A 25,701-nucleotide genomic window follows, 5' to 3' on the forward strand; every position below is an offset into this window, starting at 1 on the left:
GTGTCGCTAACGGCACACCCAGCATGAACACAGGCCTGGAAGTAAGGCCCTGATTTTCCGAGCAGAAACGGAGGCGTGCAGCAGTATCCAGGAGGCGGTGCCTCGGCTCTGGGTACCTTCAACGGTAGCAGAGTCTTCTGGACACCTAGGAGGCTGGCGTGGGCACCCTGCTCCCGGCAGGAACACTGAGTGTCGCCAGGCCCACCTGGGTCTGCTAAGCAACATCCAGGCCCGTAGCTCTTTAGAGCCCCTCTGTGTACGCGGAGCGTAGGGAAACGCACTGCACTCTCTTTGGCAGCAGCTTAATTTCCTCAGCACTCATACACGTTCACGAATACCGTTCTGGCACGTCCCACTCGGCGTCGAAGTCTTTCGCATTGCCCTAGGCTGAGCTGAACTCTGAGAAACCCTCGGCTTCGCATTCCCCCAGGACCTCCTGCCTGAAGTCACTGTGCCTCCCAGAGATAGTCGGCTTGCGTTCTTACTGCAATTTAAGTCCCGTTCTTCCTGTGGCACTGCAGGCTTTTGAATAGTGCCAGGCCCAGAGGAGTAGCTGCGGCGTTCCTTGGTTGGGGCAGTTCGCTTGATGCAGAACACCCCACTTCGAGAAGTTGATTCGGGGAAGGAAACACAGGGTAAGCTGTGTCTCTTTGGGCTTGTGAGAAAGCACAGGGGTGTATGCTGAGTGTGCCCATGGAAACGGGGGCCTGCTGGAGCTAGCCTTGCTTTCCCATTTTGAAGGCTGCATTCACGCTGCCTTGAAGACACCTGACACACCTTGCACCTTGGCAGGCCTGTAAACCCTGTAAGAGTGCTTCGGGAAAAAATATGAGTCTGCTCTGTGTAAAGCATGTGCTTCATTGGCCGCGGTTGGGGTCCGCCTGACCAGCTCTAGAGCTAAAGGGAATCTCAACGTGAAAAGTTGCCTCCAGGTTAGGACCCTAGTAGCCATACAGAAACGGAGGCAGCCAGCTCTTTCCATGACTTCTTAGTCGCTTATATGTTTACTTTCAAGGAAGTACTCTTTTCAGGACTCCTAAGCCTCTCGGGTATGCATCACTTTCCCTCCGAGTTCACTGAGTACCTCCAGACCCCTGTGGGCCGGTTGTGCAACTTCGAGGCCCATTCGTTGATCCCTCGGAGACCCTCTGTGCGTGCCGAGTGCTGGGCAACCCACTGTACGTTCCTTGAGGAGAGCTACATTTCCAGAGTCCTCGAACAGCTTCAGGACAACACTTCTGGTGAGTCCGACTTTGCCATGGCCCTTGTGTGAGCTGCCATGAGAAAACACTGTGCTTTGCATACTTCGAGGAACTCGTGGCTGAAGTCACTCTATTCGAGGAGGAAGTCAGCATCTTACCATGCAGTGTCGCTAACGGCACACCCAGCATGAACAGAGGCCTGGAAGTAAGGCCCTGATTTTCCGAGCAGAAACGGAGGCGTGCAGCAGTTTCCAGGAGGCGGTGGCCTCGGCTCTGGGTACCTTCAACGGTAGCAGAGTCTTCTGGACACCTAGGAGGCTGGCGTGGGCACCCTGCTCCTGGCAGGAACACTGAGCGTCGCCAGGCCCACCTGGGTTTGCTAAGCAACATCCAGGCCCGTAGCTCTTTAGAGCCCCTCTGTGTACGCGGAGCGTAGGGAAACGCACTGCACTCTCTTTGGCAGCAGCTTAATTTCCTCAGCACTCATACACGTTCACGAATACCGTTCTAGCACATCCCACACGGCGTCGAAGTCTTTCGCATTACCCTAGGCTGAGCTGAACTCTGCGAAACCCTCGGCTTCGCATTCCCCCTAGGACCTCCTGCCTGAAGTCACCGTGCCTCCCAGAAATAGTCGGCTTGCGTTCTTACTGCAATTTAAGTCCCGTCCTTCCTGTGGCACTGCCGGCTTTTGAATAGCGACAGGCCCAGAGGAGCAGCTGCATCGTACCTTGGTTGGAGCAGTTCGCTTGACGCAGTACACCCCACTTGGAGAAGTTGATTCGGGGAAGGAAACACAGGGTAAGCTGTGTCTCTTTGGGCTTGTGAGAAACCACAGGGGTGTATGCTGAGTGTGCCCATGGAAACGGGGGCCTGCTGAAGCTAGTCTTGCTTTCCCATTTTGAAGGCTGCATTGACGCTGCCTTGAAGACACCTGACACTCCCTGATCTTGACAGGCCTGTAAACCCTGTAAGAGTGCTTCGGGAAAAAATATGAGTCTGCTCTTTGTAAAGCAGGTGCTTCATTGGCCGCTGTTGGGGTCCGCCTAACCAGCTCTAGAGCTAAAGGGAATCTCAACGTGAAAAGTTGCCTCCAGGTTAGGCACTTAGTAGCCGTGCAGAAAGGGAGGAAGGCCGCAGTTTCCATGAGTTGTTAATCGCTTATATGTTTACTTTCAAGGAAGTACTCTTTTCAGGACTCCTAAGCCTCTCGGGTATGCATCACTTTCCCTCCGAGTTCACTGAGTACCTCCAGACCCCTGTGGGCCGGCTGTGCAACTTCGAGGCCCATTCGTTGATCCCTCGGAGACCCTCTGTGCGTGCCGAGTGATGGGCAACACACTGTACGTTCCTTGAGGAGAGCTACATTTCCAGAGTCCTCGAACAGCTTCAGGACAACACTTCTGGTGAGTCCGACTTTGCCATGGCCCTTGTGTGAGCTGCCATGAGAAAACACTGTGCTTTGCATACTTCGAGGAACTCGTGGCTGAAGTCACGCTGCTCGAGGAGGAAGTCAGCATCTTACCATGCAGTGTCGCTAACGGCACACCCAGCATGAACAGAGGCCTGGAAATAAGGCCCTGATTTTCCGTGCAGAAGGGGAGGAGTGCAGCTGTTTCCAGTGGGCGGTGGCTTCGGCTCTGGGTACCTTCAACGGCAGGAGAGTCTTCTGGACACCTAGGAGGCTGGCGTGGCCACCCTGCTCCTGGCAGGAACACTGAGTGTCGCCAGGCCCACCTGGGTCTGCTAAGCAACATCCAGGCCCGTAGCTCTTTAGAGCCCCTCTGTGTACGCGGAGCGTAGGGAAACGAACTGCATTCTCTTTGGCAGCAGCTTAATTTCCTCAGCACTCATACACGTTCACGAATACCGTTCTGGCACAACCCACGCGGCGTCGAAGTCTTTCGCATTACCCTAGGCTGAGCTGAACTCTGAGAAACCCTCGGCTTCGCATTCCCCCTAGGACCTCCTGCCTGAAGTCACCGTGCCTCCCAGAGATAGTCGGCTTGCGTTCTTACTGCAATTTAAGTCCCGTTCTTCCTGTGGCACTGCAGGCTTTTGAATAGCGCCAGGCCCAGAGGAGCAGCTGCGGCGTTCCTTGGTTGGGGCAGTTCGCTTGACGCAGTACCCCCCACTTCGAGAAGTTGATTCGGGGAAGGAAACACAGGGTAAGCTGTGTCTCTTTGGGCTTGTGAGAAACCACAGGGGTGTATGCTGAGTGTGCCCATGGAAACGGGGGCCTGCTGAAGCTAGTCTTGCTTTCCCATTTTGAAGGCTGCATTGACGCTGCCTTGAAGACACCTGACACTCCCTGATCTTGACAGGTCTGTAAACCCTGTAAGAGTGCTTCGGGAAAAAATATGAGTCTGCTCTGTGTAAAGCAGGTGCTTCATTGGCCGCGGTTGGGGTCCGCCTGATCAGCTCTAGAGCTAAAGGGAATCTCAACGTGAAAAGTTGCCTCCAGGTTAGGTCCCTAGTAGCCATACAGAAACGGAGGCAGGCAGCTCTTTCCATGACTCCTTAGTCGCTTATATGTTTACTTTCAAGGAAGTACTCTTTTCAGGACTCCTAAGCCTCTCGGGTATGCATCACTTTCCCTCCGAGTTCACTGAGTACCTCCAGACCCCGGTGCACCGGCTGTGCAACTTCGAGGCCCATTGGTTGATCCCTCGGAGGCCCTCTGTGCGTGCCGAGTGCTGGGCAACAAACTGTACGTTCCTTGAGCAGCGCTACATTTCCAGAGTCCTCGAACAGCCTCAGGACAAAGTTCTGGTGAGTCCGACTTTGCCATGGCCCTTTTTTGAGCTGCCATGAGAAAACACTGTGCTTTGCATACTTCGAGGAACTCGTGGCTGAAGTCACTCTATTCGAGGAGGAAGTCAGCATCTTACCATGCAGTGTCGCTAACGGCACACCCAGCATGAACACAGGCCTGGAAGTAAGGCCCTGATTTTCCGAGCAGAAACGGAGGCGTGCAGCAGTTTCCAGGAGGCGGTGGCCTCGGCTCTGGGTACCTTCAACGGCAGGAGAGTCTTCTGGACACCTAGGAGGCTGGCGTGGGCACCCTGCTCCCGGCAGGAACACTGAGTGTCGCCAGGCCCACCTGGGTCTGCTAAGAAACATCCAGGCCCGTAGCTCTTTAGAGCCCCTCTGTGTACGCGGAGCGTAGGGAAACGCACTGCACTCTCTTTGGGAGCAGCTTAATTTCCTCAGCACTCACACACGTTCACGAACACAGTTCTGGAACATCCCACACGGCGTCGAAGTCTTTCGCATTGCCCTAGGCTGAGCTGAACTCTGAGAAACCCTCGGCTTCGCATTCCCCCAGGACCTCCTGCATGAAGTCACTGTGCCTCCCAGAGATAGTCGGCTTGCGTTCTTACTGCAATTTAAGTCCCGTTCTTCCTGTGGCACTGCAGGCTTTTGAATAGTGCCAGGCCCAGAGGAGTAGCTGCGGCGTTCCTTGGTTGGGGCAGTTCGCTTGATGCAGAACACCCCATTTGGAGAAGTTGATTCGGGGAAGGAAACACAGGGTAAGCTGTGTCTCTTTGGGCTTGTGAGAAAGCACAGGGGTGTATGCTGAGTGTGCCCATGGACACGGGGGCCTGCTGGAGCTAGCCTTGCTTTCCCATTTTGAAGGCTGCATTCACGCTGCCTTGAAGACACCTGACACTCCCTGATCTTGACAGGCCTGTAAACCCTGTAAGAGTGCTTCGGGAAAAAATATGAGTCTGCTCTTTGTAAAGCAGGTGCTTCATTGGCCGCTGTTGGGGTCCGCCTAACCAGCTCTAGAGCTAAGGGAATCTCAACGTGAAAAGTTGCCTCCAGGTTAGGCACTTAGTAGCCGTGCAGAAAGGGAGGAAGGCCGCAGTTTCCATGAGTTCTTAATCGCTTATATGTTTACTTTCAAGGAAGTACTCTTTTCAGGACTCCTAAGCCTCTCGGGTATGCATCACTTTCCCTCCGAGTTCACTGAGTACCTCCAGACCCCTGTGGGCCGGCTGTGCAACTTCGAGGCCCATTCGTTGATCCCTCGGAGACCCTCTGTGCGTGCCGAGTGATGGGTAACACACTGTACGTTCCTTGAGGAGAGCTACATTTCCAGAGTCCTCGAACAGCTTCAGGACAACACTTCTGGTGAGTCCGACTTTGCCATGGCCCTTGTTTGAGCTGCCATTAGAAAACACTGTGCTTGGCATACTTCGAGGAACTCGTGGCTGAAGTCACGCTGCTCGAGGAGGAAGTCAACATCTTACCATGCAGTGTCGCTAACGGCACACCCAGCATGAACACAGGCCTGGAAGTAAGGCCCTGATTTTCCGAGCAGAAACGAAGGCGTGCAGCAGTTTCCAGGAGGCGGTGGCCTCGGCTCTGGGTACCTTCAACGGTAGCAGAGTCTTCTGGACACCTAGGAGGCTGGCGTGGGCACCCTGCTCCCGGCAGGAACACTGAGTGTCGCCAGGCCCACCTGGGTCTGCTAAGCAACATCCAGGCCCGTAGCTCTTTAGAGCCCCTCTGTGTACGCGGAGCGAGGGAAACGCGCTCCCCTCTCTTTGGGAGCAGCTTAATTTCCTCAGCACTCACACACGTTCACGAACACCGTTCTGGCACATCCCACACGGCGTCGAAGACTTTCGCATTGCTCTAGGCTGAGCTGAACTCTGAGAAACCCTCGGCTTCGCATTCCCCCTAGGACCTCCTGCCTGAAGTCACCGTGCCTCCCAGAGATAGTCGGCTTGCGTTCTTACTGCAATTTAAGTCCCGTTCTTCCTGTGGCACTGCAGGCTTTTGAATAGCGCCAGGCCCAGAGGAGCAGCTGCGGCGTTCCTTGGTTGGGGCAGTGCGCTTGATGCAGAACACCCCACTTCGAGAAGTTGATTCGGGGAAGGAAACACAGGGTAAGCTGTGTCTCTTTGGGCTTGTGAGAAAGCACAGGGGTGTATGCTGAGTGTGCCCATGGAAACGGGGGCCTGCTGGAGCTAGCCTTGCTTTCCCATTTTGAAGGCTGCATTCACGCTGCCTTGAAGACACCTTACACTCCTTGCCCTTGGCAGGCCTGTAAATCCTGTAAGAGTGCTTCGGGAAAAAATATGAGTCTGCTCTGTGTAAAGCAGGTGCTTCATTGGCCGCTGTTGGGGTCCGCCTGACCAGCTCTAGAGCTAAAGGGAATCTCAACGTGAAAAGTTGCCTCCAGGTTAGGTCCCTAGTAGCCATACAGAAACGGAGGCAGGCAGCTCTTTCCATGATTTCTTAGTCGCTTTTATGTTTACGTTCAAGGAAGTACTCTTTTCAGGACTCCTAAGCCTCTCGGGTATGCATCACTTTCCCTCCGAGTTCACTGAGTACCTCCAGACCCCGGTGCGCCGGCTGTGTAACTTCGAGGCCCATTGGTTGATCCGTCGGAGGCCCTCTGTGCGTGCCGAGTAATGGGCAACACACTGTACGTTCCTTGAGCAGCGCTACATTTCCAGAGTCCTCGAACAGCCTCAGGACAACACTTCTGGTGAGTCCGACTTTGCCATGGCCCTTGTGTGAGCTGCCATGAGAAAACACTGTGCTTTGCATACTTCGAGGAACTCGTGGCTGAAGTCACTCTATTCGAGGAGGAAGTCAACATCTTACCATGCAGTGTCGCTAACGGCACACCCAGCATGAACACAAGCCTGGAAGTAATGCCCTGAATTTCCGAGCAGAAACGGAGGCGTGCAGCAGTTTCCAGGAGGCGGTGGCCTCGGCTCTGGGTACCTTCAACGGTAGCAGAGTCTTCTGGACACCTAGGAGGCTGGCGTGGCCACCCTGCTCCTGGCAGGAACACTGAGTGTCGCCAGGCCCACCTGGGTCTGCTAAGCAACATCCAGGCCCGTAGCTCTTTAGAGCCCCTCTGTGTACGCGGAGCGTAGGGAAACGAACTGCATTCTCTTTGGCAGCAGCTTAATTTCCTCAGCACTCATACACGTTCACGAATACCGTTCTGGCACAACCCACGCGGCGTCGAAGTCTTTCGCATTACCCTAGGCTGAGCTGAACTCTGAGAAACCCTCGGCTTCGCATTCCCCCTAGGACCTCCTGCCTGAAGTCACCGTGCCTCCCAGAGATAGTCGGCTTGCGTTCTTACTGCAATTTAAGTCCCGTTCTTCCTGTGGCACTGCAGGCTTTTGAATAGCGCCAGGCCCAGAGGAGCAGCTGCGGCGTTCCTTGGTTGGGGCAGTTCGCTTGACGCAGTACCCCCCACTTCGAGAAGTTGATTCGGGGAAGGAAACACAGGGTAAGCTGTGTCTCTTTGGGCTTGTGAGAAACCACAGGGGTGTATGCTGAGTGTGCCCATGGAAACGGGGGCCTGCTGAAGCTAGTCTTGCTTTCCCATTTTGAAGGCTGCATTGACGCTGCCTTGAAGACACCTGACACTCCCTGATCTTGACAGGTCTGTAAACCCTGTAAGAGTGCTTCGGGAAAAAATATGAGTCTGCTCTGTGTAAAGCAGGTGCTTCATTGGCCGCGGTTGGGGTCCGCCTGATCAGCTCTAGAGCTAAAGGGAATCTCAACGTGAAAAGTTGCCTCCAGGTTAGGTCCCTAGTAGCCATACAGAAACGGAGGCAGGCAGCTCTTTCCATGACTCCTTAGTCGCTTATATGTTTACTTTCAAGGAAGTACTCTTTTCAGGACTCCTAAGCCTCTCGGGTATGCATCACTTTCCCTCCGAGTTCACTGAGTACCTCCAGACCCCGGTGCACCGGCTGTGCAACTTCGAGGCCCATTGGTTGATCCCTCGGAGGCCCTCTGTGCGTGCCGAGTGCTGGGCAACAAACTGTACGTTCCTTGAGCAGCGCTACATTTCCAGAGTCCTCGAACAGCCTCAGGACAAAGTTCTGGTGAGTCCGACTTTGCCATGGCCCTTTTTTGAGCTGCCATGAGAAAACACTGTGCTTTGCATACTTCGAGGAACTCGTGGCTGAAGTCACTCTATTCGAGGAGGAAGTCAGCATCTTACCATGCAGTGTCGCTAACGGCACACCCAGCATGAACACAGGCCTGGAAGTAAGGCCCTGATTTTCCGAGCAGAAACGGAGGCGTGCAGCAGTTTCCAGGAGGCGGTGGCCTCGGCTCTGGGTACCTTCAACGGCAGGAGAGTCTTCTGGACACCTAGGAGGCTGGCGTGGGCACCCTGCTCCCGGCAGGAACACTGAGTGTCGCCAGGCCCACCTGGGTCTGCTAAGAAACATCCAGGCCCGTAGCTCTTTAGAGCCCCTCTGTGTACGCGGAGCGTAGGGAAACGCACTGCACTCTCTTTGGGAGCAGCTTAATTTCCTCAGCACTCACACACGTTCACGAACACAGTTCTGGAACATCCCACACGGCGTCGAAGTCTTTCGCATTGCCCTAGGCTGAGCTGAACTCTGAGAAACCCTCGGCTTCGCATTCCCCCAGGACCTCCTGCATGAAGTCACTGTGCCTCCCAGAGATAGTCGGCTTGCGTTCTTACTGCAATTTAAGTCCCGTTCTTCCTGTGGCACTGCAGGCTTTTGAATAGTGCCAGGCCCAGAGGAGTAGCTGCGGCGTTCCTTGGTTGGGGCAGTTCGCTTGATGCAGAACACCCCATTTGGAGAAGTTGATTCGGGGAAGGAAACACAGGGTAAGCTGTGTCTCTTTGGGCTTGTGAGAAAGCACAGGGGTGTATGCTGAGTGTGCCCATGGACACGGGGGCCTGCTGGAGCTAGCCTTGCTTTCCCATTTTGAAGGCTGCATTCACGCTGCCTTGAAGACACCTGACACTCCCTGATCTTGACAGGCCTGTAAACCCTGTAAGAGTGCTTCGGGAAAAAATATGAGTCTGCTCTTTGTAAAGCAGGTGCTTCATTGGCCGCTGTTGGGGTCCGCCTAACCAGCTCTAGAGCTAAGGGAATCTCAACGTGAAAAGTTGCCTCCAGGTTAGGCACTTAGTAGCCGTGCAGAAAGGGAGGAAGGCCGCAGTTTCCATGAGTTCTTAATCGCTTATATGTTTACTTTCAAGGAAGTACTCTTTTCAGGACTCCTAAGCCTCTCGGGTATGCATCACTTTCCCTCCGAGTTCACTGAGTACCTCCAGACCCCTGTGGGCCGGCTGTGCAACTTCGAGGCCCATTCGTTGATCCCTCGGAGACCCTCTGTGCGTGCCGAGTGATGGGTAACACACTGTACGTTCCTTGAGGAGAGCTACATTTCCAGAGTCCTCGAACAGCTTCAGGACAACACTTCTGGTGAGTCCGACTTTGCCATGGCCCTTGTTTGAGCTGCCATTAGAAAACACTGTGCTTGGCATACTTCGAGGAACTCGTGGCTGAAGTCACGCTGCTCGAGGAGGAAGTCAACATCTTACCATGCAGTGTCGCTAACGGCACACCCAGCATGAACACAGGCCTGGAAGTAAGGCCCTGATTTTCCGAGCAGAAACGAAGGCGTGCAGCAGTTTCCAGGAGGCGGTGGCCTCGGCTCTGGGTACCTTCAACGGTAGCAGAGTCTTCTGGACACCTAGGAGGCTGGCGTGGGCACCCTGCTCCCGGCAGGAACACTGAGTGTCGCCAGGCCCACCTGGGTCTGCTAAGCAACATCCAGGCCCGTAGCTCTTTAGAGCCCCTCTGTGTACGCGGAGCGAGGGAAACGCGCTCCCCTCTCTTTGGGAGCAGCTTAATTTCCTCAGCACTCACACACGTTCACGAACACCGTTCTGGCACATCCCACACGGCGTCGAAGACTTTCGCATTGCTCTAGGCTGAGCTGAACTCTGAGAAACCCTCGGCTTCGCATTCCCCCTAGGACCTCCTGCCTGAAGTCACCGTGCCTCCCAGAGATAGTCGGCTTGCGTTCTTACTGCAATTTAAGTCCCGTTCTTCCTGTGGCACTGCAGGCTTTTGAATAGCGCCAGGCCCAGAGGAGCAGCTGCGGCGTTCCTTGGTTGGGGCAGTGCGCTTGATGCAGAACACCCCACTTCGAGAAGTTGATTCGGGGAAGGAAACACAGGGTAAGCTGTGTCTCTTTGGGCTTGTGAGAAAGCACAGGGGTGTATGCTGAGTGTGCCCATGGAAACGGGGGCCTGCTGGAGCTAGCCTTGCTTTCCCATTTTGAAGGCTGCATTCACGCTGCCTTGAAGACACCTTACACTCCTTGCCCTTGGCAGGCCTGTAAATCCTGTAAGAGTGCTTCGGGAAAAAATATGAGTCTGCTCTGTGTAAAGCAGGTGCTTCATTGGCCGCTGTTGGGGTCCGCCTGACCAGCTCTAGAGCTAAAGGGAATCTCAACGTGAAAAGTTGCCTCCAGGTTAGGTCCCTAGTAGCCATACAGAAACGGAGGCAGGCAGCTCTTTCCATGATTTCTTAGTCGCTTTTATGTTTACGTTCAAGGAAGTACTCTTTTCAGGACTCCTAAGCCTCTCGGGTATGCATCACTTTCCCTCCGAGTTCACTGAGTACCTCCAGACCCCGGTGCGCCGGCTGTGTAACTTCGAGGCCCATTGGTTGATCCGTCGGAGGCCCTCTGTGCGTGCCGAGTAATGGGCAACACACTGTACGTTCCTTGAGCAGCGCTACATTTCCAGAGTCCTCGAACAGCCTCAGGACAACACTTCTGGTGAGTCCGACTTTGCCATGGCCCTTGTGTGAGCTGCCATGAGAAAACACTGTGCTTTGCATACTTCGAGGAACTCGTGGCTGAAGTCACTCTATTCGAGGAGGAAGTCAACATCTTACCATGCAGTGTCGCTAACGGCACACCCAGCATGAACACAAGCCTGGAAGTAATGCCCTGAATTTCCGAGCAGAAACGGAGGCGTGCAGCAGTTTCCAGGAGGCGGTGGCCTCGGCTCTGGGTACCTTCAACGGTAGCAGAGTCTTCTGGACACCTAGGAGGCTGGCGTGGCCACCCTGCTCCTGGCAGGAACACTGAGTGTCGCCAGGCCCACCTGGGTCTGCTAAGCAACATCCAGGCCCGTAGCTCTTTAGAGCCCCTCTGTGTACGCGGAGCGTAGGGAAACGAACTGCATTCTCTTTGGCAGCAGCTTAATTTCCTCAGCACTCATACACGTTCACGAATACCGTTCTGGCACAACCCACGCGGCGTCGAAGTCTTTCGCATTACCCTAGGCTGAGCTGAACTCTGAGAAACCCTCGGCTTCGCATTCCCCCTAGGACCTCCTGCCTGAAGTCACCGTGCCTCCCAGAGATAGTCGGCTTGCGTTCTTACTGCAATTTAAGTCCCGTTCTTCCTGTGGCACTGCAGGCTTTTGAATAGCGCCAGGCCCAGAGGAGCAGCTGCGGCGTTCCTTGGTTGGGGCAGTTCGCTTGACGCAGTACCCCCCACTTCGAGAAGTTGATTCGGGGAAGGAAACACAGGGTAAGCTGTGTCTCTTTGGGCTTGTGAGAAACCACAGGGGTGTATGCTGAGTGTGCCCATGGAAACGGGGGCCTGCTGAAGCTAGTCTTGCTTTCCCATTTTGAAGGCTGCATTGACGCTGCCTTGAAGACACCTGACACTCCCTGATCTTGACAGGTCTGTAAACCCTGTAAGAGTGCTTCGGGAAAAAATATGAGTCTGCTCTGTGTAAAGCAGGTGCTTCATTGGCCGCGGTTGGGGTCCGCCTGATCAGCTCTAGAGCTAAAGGGAATCTCAACGTGAAAAGTTGCCTCCAGGTTAGGTCCCTAGTAGCCATACAGAAACGGAGGCAGGCAGCTCTTTCCATGACTCCTTAGTCGCTTATATGTTTACTTTCAAGGAAGTACTCTTTTCAGGACTCCTAAGCCTCTCGGGTATGCATCACTTTCCCTCCGAGTTCACTGAGTACCTCCAGACCCCGGTGCACCGGCTGTGCAACTTCGAGGCCCATTGGTTGATCCCTCGGAGGCCCTCTGTGCGTGCCGAGTGCTGGGCAACAAACTGTACGTTCCTTGAGCAGCGCTACATTTCCAGAGTCCTCGAACAGCCTCAGGACAAAGTTCTGGTGAGTCCGACTTTGCCATGGCCCTTTTTTGAGCTGCCATGAGAAAACACTGTGCTTTGCATACTTCGAGGAACTCGTGGCTGAAGTCACTCTATTCGAGGAGGAAGTCAGCATCTTACCATGCAGTGTCGCTAACGGCACACCCAGCATGAACACAGGCCTGGAAGTAAGGCCCTGATTTTCCGAGCAGAAACGGAGGCGTGCAGCAGTTTCCAGGAGGCGGTGGCCTCGGCTCTGGGTACCTTCAACGGCAGGAGAGTCTTCTGGACACCTAGGAGGCTGGCGTGGGCACCCTGCTCCCGGCAGGAACACTGAGTGTCGCCAGGCCCACCTGGGTCTGCTAAGAAACATCCAGGCCCGTAGCTCTTTAGAGCCCCTCTGTGTACGCGGAGCGTAGGGAAACGCACTGCACTCTCTTTGGGAGCAGCTTAATTTCCTCAGCACTCACACACGTTCACGAACACAGTTCTGGAACATCCCACACGGCGTCGAAGTCTTTCGCATTGCCCTAGGCTGAGCTGAACTCTGAGAAACCCTCGGCTTCGCATTCCCCCAGGACCTCCTGCATGAAGTCACTGTGCCTCCCAGAGATAGTCGGCTTGCGTTCTTACTGCAATTTAAGTCCCGTTCTTCCTGTGGCACTGCAGGCTTTTGAATAGTGCCAGGCCCAGAGGAGTAGCTGCGGCGTTCCTTGGTTGGGGCAGTTCGCTTGATGCAGAACACCCCATTTGGAGAAGTTGATTCGGGGAAGGAAACACAGGGTAAGCTGTGTCTCTTTGGGCTTGTGAGAAAGCACAGGGGTGTATGCTGAGTGTGCCCATGGACACGGGGGCCTGCTGGAGCTAGCCTTGCTTTCCCATTTTGAAGGCTGCATTCACGCTGCCTTGAAGACACCTGACACTCCCTGATCTTGACAGGCCTGTAAACCCTGTAAGAGTGCTTCGGGAAAAAATATGAGTCTGCTCTTTGTAAAGCAGGTGCTTCATTGGCCGCTGTTGGGGTCCGCCTAACCAGCTCTAGAGCTAAGGGAATCTCAACGTGAAAAGTTGCCTCCAGGTTAGGCACTTAGTAGCCGTGCAGAAAGGGAGGAAGGCCGCAGTTTCCATGAGTTCTTAATCGCTTATATGTTTACTTTCAAGGAAGTACTCTTTTCAGGACTCCTAAGCCTCTCGGGTATGCATCACTTTCCCTCCGAGTTCACTGAGTACCTCCAGACCCCTGTGGGCCGGCTGTGCAACTTCGAGGCCCATTCGTTGATCCCTCGGAGACCCTCTGTGCGTGCCGAGTGATGGGTAACACACTGTACGTTCCTTGAGGAGAGCTACATTTCCAGAGTCCTCGAACAGCTTCAGGACAACACTTCTGGTGAGTCCGACTTTGCCATGGCCCTTGTTTGAGCTGCCATTAGAAAACACTGTGCTTGGCATACTTCGAGGAACTCGTGGCTGAAGTCACGCTGCTCGAGGAGGAAGTCAACATCTTACCATGCAGTGTCGCTAACGGCACACCCAGCATGAACACAGGCCTGGAAGTAAGGCCCTGATTTTCCGAGCAGAAACGAAGGCGTGCAGCAGTTTCCAGGAGGCGGTGGCCTCGGCTCTGGGTACCTTCAACGGTAGCAGAGTCTTCTGGACACCTAGGAGGCTGGCGTGGGCACCCTGCTCCCGGCAGGAACACTGAGTGTCGCCAGGCCCACCTGGGTCTGCTAAGCAACATCCAGGCCCGTAGCTCTTTAGAGCCCCTCTGTGTACGCGGAGCGAGGGAAACGCGCTCCCCTCTCTTTGGGAGCAGCTTAATTTCCTCAGCACTCACACACGTTCAGGAACACCGTTCTGGCACATCCCACACGGCGTCGAAGACTTTCGCATTGCTCTAGGCTGAGCTGAACTCTGAGAAACCCTCGGCTTCGCATTCCCCCTAGGACCTCCTGCCTGAAGTCACCGTGCCTCCCAGAGATAGTCGGCTTGCGTTCTTACTGCAATTTAAGTCCCGTTCTTCCTGTGGCACTGCAGGCTTTTGAATAGCGCCAGGCCCAGAGGAGCAGCTGCGGCGTTCCTTGGTTGGGGCAGTGCGCTTGATGCAGAACACCCCACTTCGAGAAGTTGATTCGGGGAAGGAAACACAGGGTAAGCTGTGTCTCTTTGGGCTTGTGAGAAAGCACAGGGGTGTATGCTGAGTGTGCCCATGGAAACGGGGGCCTGCTGGAGCTAGCCTTGCTTTCCCATTTTGAAGGCTGCATTCACGCTGCCTTGAAGACACCTTACACTCCTTGCCCTTGGCAGGCCTGTAAATCCTGTAAGAGTGCTTCGGGAAAAAATATGAGTCTGCTCTGTGTAAAGCAGGTGCTTCATTGGCCGCTGTTGGGGTCCGCCTGACCAGCTCTAGAGCTAAAGGGAATCTCAACGTGAAAAGTTGCCTCCAGGTTAGGTCCCTAGTAGCCATACAGAAACGGAGGCAGGCAGCTCTTTCCATGATTTCTTAGTCGCTTTTATGTTTACGTTCAAGGAAGTACTCTTTTCAGGACTCCTAAGCCTCTCGGGTATGCATCACTTTCCCTCCGAGTTCACTGAGTACCTCCAGACCCCGGTGCGCCGGCTGTGTAACTTCGAGGCCCATTGGTTGATCCGTCGGAGGCCCTCTGTGCGTGCCGAGTAATGGGCAACACACTGTACGTTCCTTGAGCAGCGCTACATTTCCAGAGTCCTCGAACAGCCTCAGGACAACACTTCTGGTGAGTCCGACTTTGCCATGGCCCTTGTGTGAGCTGCCATGAGAAAACACTGTGCTTTGCATACTTCGAGGAACTCGTGGCTGAAGTCACTCTATTCGAGGAGGAAGTCAACATCTTACCATGCAGTGTCGCTAACGGCACACCCAGCATGAACACAAGCCTGGAAGTAATGCCCTGAATTTCCGAGCAGAAACGGAGGCGTGCAGCAGTTTCCAGGAGGCGGTGGCCTCGGCTCTGGGTACCTTCAACGGTAGCAGAGTCTTCTGGACACCTAGGAGGCTGGCGTGGGCACCCTGCTCCCGGCAGGAACACTGAGTGTCGCCAGGCCCACCTGGGTCTCCTAAGCAACATCCAGGCCCGTAGCTCTTTAGAGCCCCTCTGTGTACGCGGAGCGTAGGGAAACGCGCTGCACTCTCTTTGGGAGCAGCTTAATTTCCTCAGCACTCACACACGTTCACGAACACCGTTCTGGCACATCCCACACGGCTTGAAGTCTTTCGCATTGCCCTAGGCTGAGCTGAACTCTGAGAAACCCTCGGCTTCGCATTCCCCCTAGGACCTCCTGCCTGAAGTCACCGTGCCTCCCAGAGATAGTCGGCTTGCGTTCTTACTGCAATTTAAGTCCCGTTCTTCCTGTGTCACTGCAGGCTTTTGAATAGCGCCAGGCCCAGAGGAGCAGCTGCGGCGTTCCTTGGTTGGGGCAGTGCGCTTGATGCAGAACACCCCACTTGGAGAAGTTGATTCGGGGAAGGAAACACAGGGTAAGCTGTGTCTCTTTGGGCTTGTGAGAAAGCACAGGGGTGTATGCTGAGTGTGCCCATGGAAACGGGGGCCTGCTGGAGCTAGCCTTGCTTTCCCATTTTGAAGGCTGCATTCACGCTGCCTTGAAGACACCTTACACTCCTTGCCCTTGGCAGGCCTGTAAACCCTGTAAGAGTGCTTCGGGAAAAAATATGAGTCTGCTCTGTGTAAAGCAGGTGCTTCATTGGCCGCTGTTGGGGTCCGCCTGACCAGCTCTAGAGCTAAAGGGAATCTCAACGTGAAAAGTTGCCTCCAGGTTAGGTCCCTAGTAGCCACACAGAAACGGAGGCAGGCAGCTCTTTCCATGACTTCTTAGTCGCTTATATGTTTACTTTCAAGGAAGTACTCTTTTCAGGACTCCTAAGCCTCTCGGGTATGCATCACTTTCCCTCCGAGTTCACTGAGTACCTCCAGACCCCGGTGCGCGGGCTGTGCAACTTCGAGGCCCATTGGTTGATCCCTCGGAGGCCCTCTGTGCGTGCCGAGTGATGGGCAACACACTGTACGTTCCTTGAGCAGCGCTACATTTCCAGAGTCCTCGAACAGCCTCAGGACAACACTTCTGGTGAGTCCGACTTTGCCATGGCCCTTGTGTGAGCTGCCATGAGAAAACACTGTGCTTTGCATACTTCGAGGAACTCGTGGCTGAAGTCACTCTATTCGAGGAGGAAGTCAGCATCTTACCATGCAGTGTCGCTAACGGCACACCCAGCATGAACACAGGCCTGGAAGTAAGGCCCTGATTTTCCGAGCAGAAACGGAGGCGTGCAGCAGTTTCCAGGAGGCGGTGGCCTCGGCTCTGGGTACCTTCAACGGTAGCAGAGTCTTCTGGACACCTAGGAGGCTGGCGTGGGCACCCTGCTCCCGGCAGGAACACTGAGTGTCGCCAGGCCCACCTGGGTCTGCTAAGCAACATCCAGGCCCGTAGCTCTTTAGAGCCCCTCTGTGTACGCGGAGCGTAGGGAAACGCACTGCACTCTCTTTGGCAGCAGCTTAATTTCCTCAGCACTCACACACGTTCACGAACACCGTTCTGGCACATCCCACAGGGCGTCGAAGTCTTTCGCATTGCCCTAGGCTGAGCTGAACTCTGAGAAACCCTCGGCTTCGCATTCCACCTAGGACCTCCTGCCTGAAGTCACCGTGCCTCCCAGAGATAGTCGGCTTGCGTTCTTACTGCAATTTAAGTCCCGTCCTTCCTGTGGCACTGCAGGCTTTTGAATAGCGACAGGCCCAGAGGAGCAGCTGCAGCGTACCTTGGTTGTGGCAGTTCGCTTGACGCAGTACACCACACTTCGAGAAGTTGATTCGGGGAAGGAAACACAGGGTAAGCTGTGTCTCTTTGGGCTTGTGAGAAACCACAGGGGTGTATGCTGAGTGTGCCCATGGAAACGCGGGCCTGCTGAAGCTAGTCTTGCTTTCCCATTTTGAAGGCTGCATTGACGCTGCCTTGAAGACACCTGACACTCCCAGATCTTGACAGGTCTGTAAACCCTGTAAGAGTGCTTCGGGAAAAAATATGAGTCTGCTCTGTGTAAAGCAGGTACTTCATTGGCCGCGGTTGGGGTCCGCCTGACCAGCTCTAGAGCTAAAGGGAATCTCAACGTGAACAGTTGCCTCCAGGTTAGGTCCCTAGTAGCCATACAGAAACGGAGGCAGGCAGCTCTTTCCATGACTTCTTAGTCGCTTATATGTTTACTTTCAAGGAAGTACTCTTTTCAGGACTCCTAAGCCTCTCGGGTATGCATCACTTTCCCTCCGAGTTCACTGAGTACCTCCAGACCTCGGTGCGCCGGCTGTGCAACTTCGAGGCTCATTGGTTGATCCCTCGGAGGCCCTCTGTGCGTGCCGAGTGCTGGGCAACACACTGTACGTTCCTTGAGCAGCGCTACATTTCCAGAGTCCTCGAACAGCCTCAGGACAACACTTCTGGTGAGTCCGACTTTGCCAATGCCCTTGTGTGAGCTGCCATGAGAAAACACTGTGCTTTGCATACTTCGAGGAACTCGTGGCTGAAGTCACTCTATTCGAGGAGGAAGTCAGCATCTTACCATGCAGTGTCGCTAACGGCACACCCAGCATGAACACAAGCCTGGAAGTAAGGCCCTGATTTTCCGAGCAGAAACGGAGGCGTGCAGCAGTTTCCAGGAGGCGGTGGCCTCGGCTCTGGGTACCTTCAACGGTAGCAGAGTCTTCTGGACACCTAGGAGGCTGGCGTGGGCACCCTGCTCCCGGCAGGAACACTGAGTGTCGCCAGGCCCACCTGGGTCTGCTAAGCAACATCCAGGCCCGTAGCTCTTTAGAGCCCCTCTGTGTATGCGGAGCGTAGGGAAACGCACTGCACTCTCTTTGGCAGCAGCTTAATTTCCTCAGCACTCACACACGTTCACGAACACCGTTCTGGCACATCCCACACGGCGTCGAAGTCTTTCGCATTGCCCTAGGCTGAGCTGAACTCTGAGAAACCCTCGGCTTCGCATTCCCACTAGGACCTCCTGCCTGAAGTCACCGTGCCTCCCAGAGATAGTCGGCTTGCGTTCTTACTGCAATTTAAGTCCCGTTCTTCCTGTGGCACTGCAGGCTTTTGAATAGCGACAGGCCCAGAGGAGCAGCTGCAGCGTACCTTGGTTGGGGCAGTTCGCTTGACGCAGTACACCCCACTTCGAGAAGTTGATTCGGGGAAGGAAACACAGGGTAAGCTGTGTCTCTTTGGGCTTGTGAGAAACCACAGGGGTGTATGCTGAGTGTGCCCATGGAAACGGGGGCCTGCTGGACCTAGCCTTGCTTTCCCATTTTGAAGGCTGCATTCACGCTGCCTTGAAGACACCTGACACACCTTGCACCTTGGCAGGCCTGTAAACCCTGTAAGAGTGCTTCGGGAAAAAATATGAGTCTGCTCTGTGTAAAGCATGTGCTTCATTGGCCGCGGTTGGGGTCCGCCTGACCAGCTCTAGAGCTAAAGGGAATCTCAACGTGAAAAGTTGCCTCCAGGTTAGGACCCTAGTAGCCATACAGAAACGGAGGCAGCCAGCTCTTTCCATGACTTCTTAGTCGCTTATATGTTTACTTTCAAGGAAGTACTCTTTTCAGGACTCCTAAGCCTCTCGGGTATGCATCACTTTCCCTCCGAGTTCACTGAGTACCTCCAGACCCCTGTGGGCCGGTTGTGCAACTTCGAGGCCCATTCGTTGATCCCTCGGAGACCCTCTGTGCGTGCCGAGTGCTGGGCAACCCACTGTACGTTCCTTGAGGAGAGCTACATTTCCAGAGTCCTCGAACAGCTTCAGGACAACACTTCTGGTGAGTCCGACTTTGCCATGGCCCTTGTGTGAGCTGCCATGAGAAAACACTGTGCTTTGCATACTTCGAGGAACTCGTGGCTGAAGTCACTCTATTCGAGGAGGAAGTCAGCATCTTACCATGCAGTGTCGCTAACGGCACACCCAGCATGAACAGAGGCCTGGAAGTAAGGCCCTGATTTTCCGAGCAGAAACGGAGGCGTGCAGCAGTTTCCAGGAGGCGGTGGCCTCGGCTCTGGGTACCTTCAACGGTAGCAGAGTCTTCTGGACACCTAGGAGGCTGGCGTGGGCACCCTGCTCCTGGCAGGAACACTGAGCGTCGCCAGGCCCACCTGGGTTTGCTAAGCAACATCCAGGCCCGTAGCTCTTTAGAGCCCCTCTGTGTACGCGGAGCGTAGGGAAACGCACTGCACTCTCTTTGGCAGCAGCTTAATTTCCTCAGCACTCATACACGTTCACGAATACCGTTCTAGCACATCCCACACGGCGTCGAAGTCTTTCGCATTACCCTAGGCTGAGCTGAACTCTGCGAAACCCTCGGCTTCGCATTCCCCCTAGGACCTCCTGCCTGAAGTCACCGTGCCTCCCAGAAATAGTCGGCTTGCGTTCTTACTGCAATTTAAGTCCCGTCCTTCCTGTGGCACTGCCGGCTTTTGAATAGCGACAGGCCCAGAGGAGCAGCTGCATCGTACCTTGGTTGGAGCAGTTCGCTTGACGCAGTACACCCCACTTGGAGAAGTTGATTCGGGGAAGGAAACACAGGGTAAGCTGTGTCTCTTTGGGCTTGTGAGAAACCACAGGGGTGTATGCTGAGTGTGCCCATGGAAACGGGGGCCTGCTGAAGCTAGTCTTGCTTTCCCATTTTGAAGGCTGCATTGACGCTGCCTTGAAGACACCTGACACTCCCTGATCTTGACAGGCCTGTAAACCCTGTAAGAGTGCTTCGGGAAAAAATATGAGTCTGCTCTTTGTAAAGCAGGTGCTTCATTGGCCGCTGTTGGGGTCCGCCTAACCAGCTCTAGAGCTAAAGGGAATCTCAACGTGAAAAGTTGCCTCCAGGTTAGGCACTTAGTAGCCGTGCAGAAAGGGAGGAAGGCCGCAGTTTCCATGAGTTGTTAATCGCTTATATGTTTACTTTCAAGGAAGTACTCTTTTCAGGACTCCTAAGCCTCTCGGGTATGCATCACTTTCCCTCCGAGTTCACTGAGTACCTCCAGACCCCTGTGGGCCGGCTGTGCAACTTCGAGGCCCATTCGTTGATCCCTCGGAGACCCTCTGTGCGTGCCGAGTGATGGGCAACACACTGTACGTTCCTTGAGGAGAGCTACATTTCCAGAGTCCTCGAACAGCTTCAGGACAACACTTCTGGTGAGTCCGACTTTGCCATGGCCCTTGTGTGAGCTGCCATGAGAAAACACTGTGCTTTGCATACTTCGAGGAACTCGTGGCTGAAGTCACGCTGCTCGAGGAGGAAGTCAGCATCTTACCATGCAGTGTCGCTAACGGCACACCCAGCATGAACAGAGGCCTGGAAATAAGGCCCTGATTTTCCGTGCAGAAGGGGAGGAGTGCAGCTGTTTCCAGTGGGCGGTGGCTTCGGCTCTGGGTACCTTCAACGGCAGGAGAGTCTTCTGGACACCTAGGAGGCTGGCGTGGCCACCCTGCTCCTGGCAGGAACACTGAGTGTCGCCAGGCCCACCTGGGTCTGCTAAGCAACATCCAGGCCCGTAGCTCTTTAGAGCCCCTCTGTGTACGCGGAGCGTAGGGAAACGAACTGCATTCTCTTTGGCAGCAGCTTAATTTCCTCAGCACTCATACACGTTCACGAATACCGTTCTGGCACAACCCACGCGGCGTCGAAGTCTTTCGCATTACCCTAGGCTGAGCTGAACTCTGAGAAACCCTCGGCTTCGCATTCCCCCTAGGACCTCCTGCCTGAAGTCACCGTGCCTCCCAGAGATAGTCGGCTTGCGTTCTTACTGCAATTTAAGTCCCGTTCTTCCTGTGGCACTGCAGGCTTTTGAATAGCGCCAGGCCCAGAGGAGCAGCTGCGGCGTTCCTTGGTTGGGGCAGTTCGCTTGACGCAGTACCCCCCACTTCGAGAAGTTGATTCGGGGAAGGAAACACAGGGTAAGCTGTGTCTCTTTGGGCTTGTGAGAAACCACAGGGGTGTATGCTGAGTGTGCCCATGGAAACGGGGGCCTGCTGAAGCTAGTCTTGCTTTCCCATTTTGAAGGCTGCATTGACGCTGCCTTGAAGACACCTGACACTCCCTGATCTTGACAGGTCTGTAAACCCTGTAAGAGTGCTTCGGGAAAAAATATGAGTCTGCTCTGTGTAAAGCAGGTGCTTCATTGGCCGCGGTTGGGGTCCGCCTGATCAGCTCTAGAGCTAAAGGGAATCTCAACGTGAAAAGTTGCCTCCAGGTTAGGTCCCTAGTAGCCATACAGAAACGGAGGCAGGCAGCTCTTTCCATGACTCCTTAGTCGCTTATATGTTTACTTTCAAGGAAGTACTCTTTTCAGGACTCCTAAGCCTCTCGGGTATGCATCACTTTCCCTCCGAGTTCACTGAGTACCTCCAGACCCCGGTGCACCGGCTGTGCAACTTCGAGGCCCATTGGTTGATCCCTCGGAGGCCCTCTGTGCGTGCCGAGTGCTGGGCAACAAACTGTACGTTCCTTGAGCAGCGCTACATTTCCAGAGTCCTCGAACAGCCTCAGGACAAAGTTCTGGTGAGTCCGACTTTGCCATGGCCCTTTTTTGAGCTGCCATGAGAAAACACTGTGCTTTGCATACTTCGAGGAACTCGTGGCTGAAGTCACTCTATTCGAGGAGGAAGTCAGCATCTTACCATGCAGTGTCGCTAACGGCACACCCAGCATGAACACAGGCCTGGAAGTAAGGCCCTGATTTTCCGAGCAGAAACGGAGGCGTGCAGCAGTTTCCAGGAGGCGGTGGCCTCGGCTCTGGGTACCTTCAACGGCAGGAGAGTCTTCTGGACACCTAGGAGGCTGGCGTGGGCACCCTGCTCCCGGCAGGAACACTGAGTGTCGCCAGGCCCACCTGGGTCTGCTAAGAAACATCCAGGCCCGTAGCTCTTTAGAGCCCCTCTGTGTACGCGGAGCGTAGGGAAACGCACTGCACTCTCTTTGGGAGCAGCTTAATTTCCTCAGCACTCACACACGTTCACGAACACAGTTCTGGAACATCCCACACGGCGTCGAAGTCTTTCGCATTGCCCTAGGCTGAGCTGAACTCTGAGAAACCCTCGGCTTCGCATTCCCCCAGGACCTCCTGCCTGAAGTCACTGTGCCTCCCAGAGATAGTCGGCTTGCGTTCTTACTGCAATTTAAGTCCCGTTCTTCCTGTGGCACTGCAGGCTTTTGAATAGTGCCAGGCCCAGAGGAGTAGCTGCGGCGTTCCTTGGTTGGGGCAGTTCGCTTGATGCAGAACACCCCATTTGGAGAAGTTGATTCGGGGAAGGAAACACAGGGTAAGCTGTGTCTCTTTGGGCTTGTGAGAAAGCACAGGGGTGTATGCTGAGTGTGCCCATGGACACGGGGGCCTGCTGGAGCTAGCCTTGCTTTCCCATTTTGAAGGCTGCATTCACGCTGCCTTGAAGACACCTGACACTCCCTGATCTTGACAGGCCTGTAAACCCTGTAAGAGTGCTTCGGGAAAAAATATGAGTCTGCTCTTTGTAAAGCAGGTGCTTCATTGGCCGCTGTTGGGGTCCGCCTAACCAGCTCTAGAGCTAAGGGAATCTCAACGTGAAAAGTTGCCTCCAGGTTAGGCACTTAGTAGCCGTGCAGAAAGGGAGGAAGGCCGCAGTTTCCATGAGTTCTTAATCGCTTATATGTTTACTTTCAAGGAAGTACTCTTTTCAGGACTCCTAAGCCTCTCGGGTATGCATCACTTTCCCTCCGAGTTCACTGAGTACCTCCAGACCCCTGTGGGCCGGCTGTGCAACTTCGAGGCCCATTCGTTGATCCCTCGGAGACCCTCTGTGCGTGCCGAGTGATGGGTAACACACTGTACGTTCCTTGAGGAGAGCTACATTTCCAGAGTCCTCGAACAGCTTCAGGACAACACTTCTGGTGAGTCCGACTTTGCCATGGCCCTTGTTTGAGCTGCCATTAGAAAACACTGTGCTTGGCATACTTCGAGGAACTCGTGGCTGAAGTCACGCTGCTCGAGGAGGAAGTCAACATCTTACCATGCAGTGTCGCTAACGGCACACCCAGCATGAACACAGGCCTGGAAGTAAGGCCCTGATTTTCCGAGCAGAAACGAAGGCGTGCAGCAGTTTCCAGGAGGCGGTGGCCTCGGCTCTGGGTACCTTCAACGGTAGCAGAGTCTTCTGGACACCTAGGAGGCTGGCGTGGGCACCCTGCTCCCGGCAGGAACACTGAGTGTCGCCAGGCCCACCTGGGTCTGCTAAGCAACATCCAGGCCCGTAGCTCTTTAGAGCCCCTCTGTGTACGCGGAGCGAGGGAAACGCGCTCCCCTCTCTTTGGGAGCAGCTTAATTTCCTCAGCACTCACACACGTTCACGAACACCGTTCTGGCACATCCCACACGGCGTCGAAGACTTTCGCATTGCCCTAGGCTGAGCTGAACTCTGAGAAACCCTCGGCTTCGCATTCCCCCTAGGACCTCCTGCCTGAAGTCACCGTGCCTCCCAGAGATAGTCGGCTTGCGTTCTTACTGCAATTTAAGTCCCGTTCTTCCTGTGTCACTGCAGGCTTTTGAATAGCGCCAGGCCCAGAGGAGCAGCTGCGGCGTTCCTTGGTTGGGGCAGTGCGCTTGATGCAGAACACCCCACTTGGAGAAGTTGATTCGGGGAAGGAAACACAGGGTAAGCTGTGTCTCTTTGGGCTTGTGAGAAAGCACAGGGGTGTATGCTGAGTGTGCCCATGGAAACGGGGGCCTGCTGGAGCTAGCCTTGCTTTCCCATTTTGAAGGCTGCATTCACGCTGCCTTGAAGACACCTTACACTCCTTGCCCTTGGCAGGCCTGTAAACCCTGTAAGAGTGCTTCGGGAAAAAATATGAGTCTGCTCTGTGTAAAGCAGGTGCTTCATTGGCCGCTGTTGGGGTCCGCCTGACCAGCTCTAGAGCTAAAGGGAATCTCAACGTGAAAAGTTGCCTCCAGGTTAGGTCCCTAGTAGCCACACAGAAACGGAGGCAGGCAGCTCTTTCCATGACTTCTTAGTCGCTTATATGTTTACTTTCAAGGAAGTACTCTTTTCAGGACTCCTAAGCCTCTCGGGTATGCATCACTTTCCCTCCGAGTTCACTGAGTACCTCCAGACCCCGGTGCGCGGGCTGTGCAACTTCGAGGCCCATTGGTTGATCCCTCGGAGGCCCTCTGTGCGTGCCGAGTGATGGGCAACACACTGTACGTTCCTTGAGCAGCGCTACATTTCCAGAGTCCTCGAACAGCCTCAGGACAACACTTCTGGTGAGTCCGACTTTGCCATGGCCCTTGTGTGAGCTGCCATGAGAAAACACTGTGCTTTGCATACTTCGAGGAACTCGTGGCTGAAGTCACTCTATTCGAGGAGGAAGTCAGCATCTTACCATGCAGTGTCGCTAACGGCACACCCAGCATGAACACAGGCCTGGAAGTAAGGCCCTGATTTTCCGAGCAGAAACGGAGGCGTGCAGCAGTTTCCAGGAGGCGGTGGCCTCGGCTCTGGGTACCTTCAACGGTAGCAGAGTCTTCTGGACACCTAGGAGGCTGGCGTGGGCACCCTGCTCCCGGCAGGAACACTGAGTGTCGCCAGGCCCACCTGGGTCTGCTAAGCAACATCCAGGCCCGTAGCTCTTTAGAGCCCCTCTGTGTACGCGGAGCGTAGGGAAACGCACTGCACTCTCTTTGGCAGCAGCTTAATTTCCTCAGCACTCACACACGTTCACGAACACCGTTCTGGCACATCCCACAGGGCGTCGAAGTCTTTCGCATTGCCCTAGGCTGAGCTGAACTCTGAGAAACCCTCGGCTTCGCATTCCACCTAGGACCTCCTGCCTGAAGTCACCGTGCCTCCCAGAGATAGTCGGCTTGCGTTCTTACTGCAATTTAAGTCCCGTCCTTCCTGTGGCACTGCAGGCTTTTGAATAGCGACAGGCCCAGAGGAGCAGCTGCAGCGTACCTTGGTTGTGGCAGTTCGCTTGACGCAGTACACCACACTTCGAGAAGTTGATTCGGGGAAGGAAACACAGGGTAAGCTGTGTCTCTTTGGGCTTGTGAGAAACCACAGGGGTGTATGCTGAGTGTGCCCATGGAAACGCGGGCCTGCTGAAGCTAGTCTTGCTTTCCCATTTTGAAGGCTGCATTGACGCTGCCTTGAAGACACCTGACACTCCCAGATCTTGACAGGTCTGTAAACCCTGTAAGAGTGCTTCGGGAAAAAATATGAGTCTGCTCTGTGTAAAGCAGGTACTTCATTGGCCGCGGTTGGGGTCCGCCTGACCAGCTCTAGAGCTAAAGGGAATCTCAACGTGAACAGTTGCCTCCAGGTTAGGTCCCTAGTAGCCATACAGAAACGGAGGCAGGCAGCTCTTTCCATGACTTCTTAGTCGCTTATATGTTTACTTTCAAGGAAGTACTCTTTTCAGGACTCCTAAGCCTCTCGGGTATGCATCACTTTCCCTCCGAGTTCACTGAGTACCTCCAGACCTCGGTGCGCCGGCTGTGC

The sequence above is a fragment of the Delphinapterus leucas genome, chromosome 11 (assembly GCF_059928025.1).
Source record: "Delphinapterus leucas isolate spDelLeu-1000000601 "Yukka" chromosome 11, BTC_Dleu_Yukka2, whole genome shotgun sequence".
In the NCBI taxonomy this organism is placed as follows: Eukaryota; Metazoa; Chordata; class Mammalia; order Artiodactyla; family Monodontidae; genus Delphinapterus; species Delphinapterus leucas.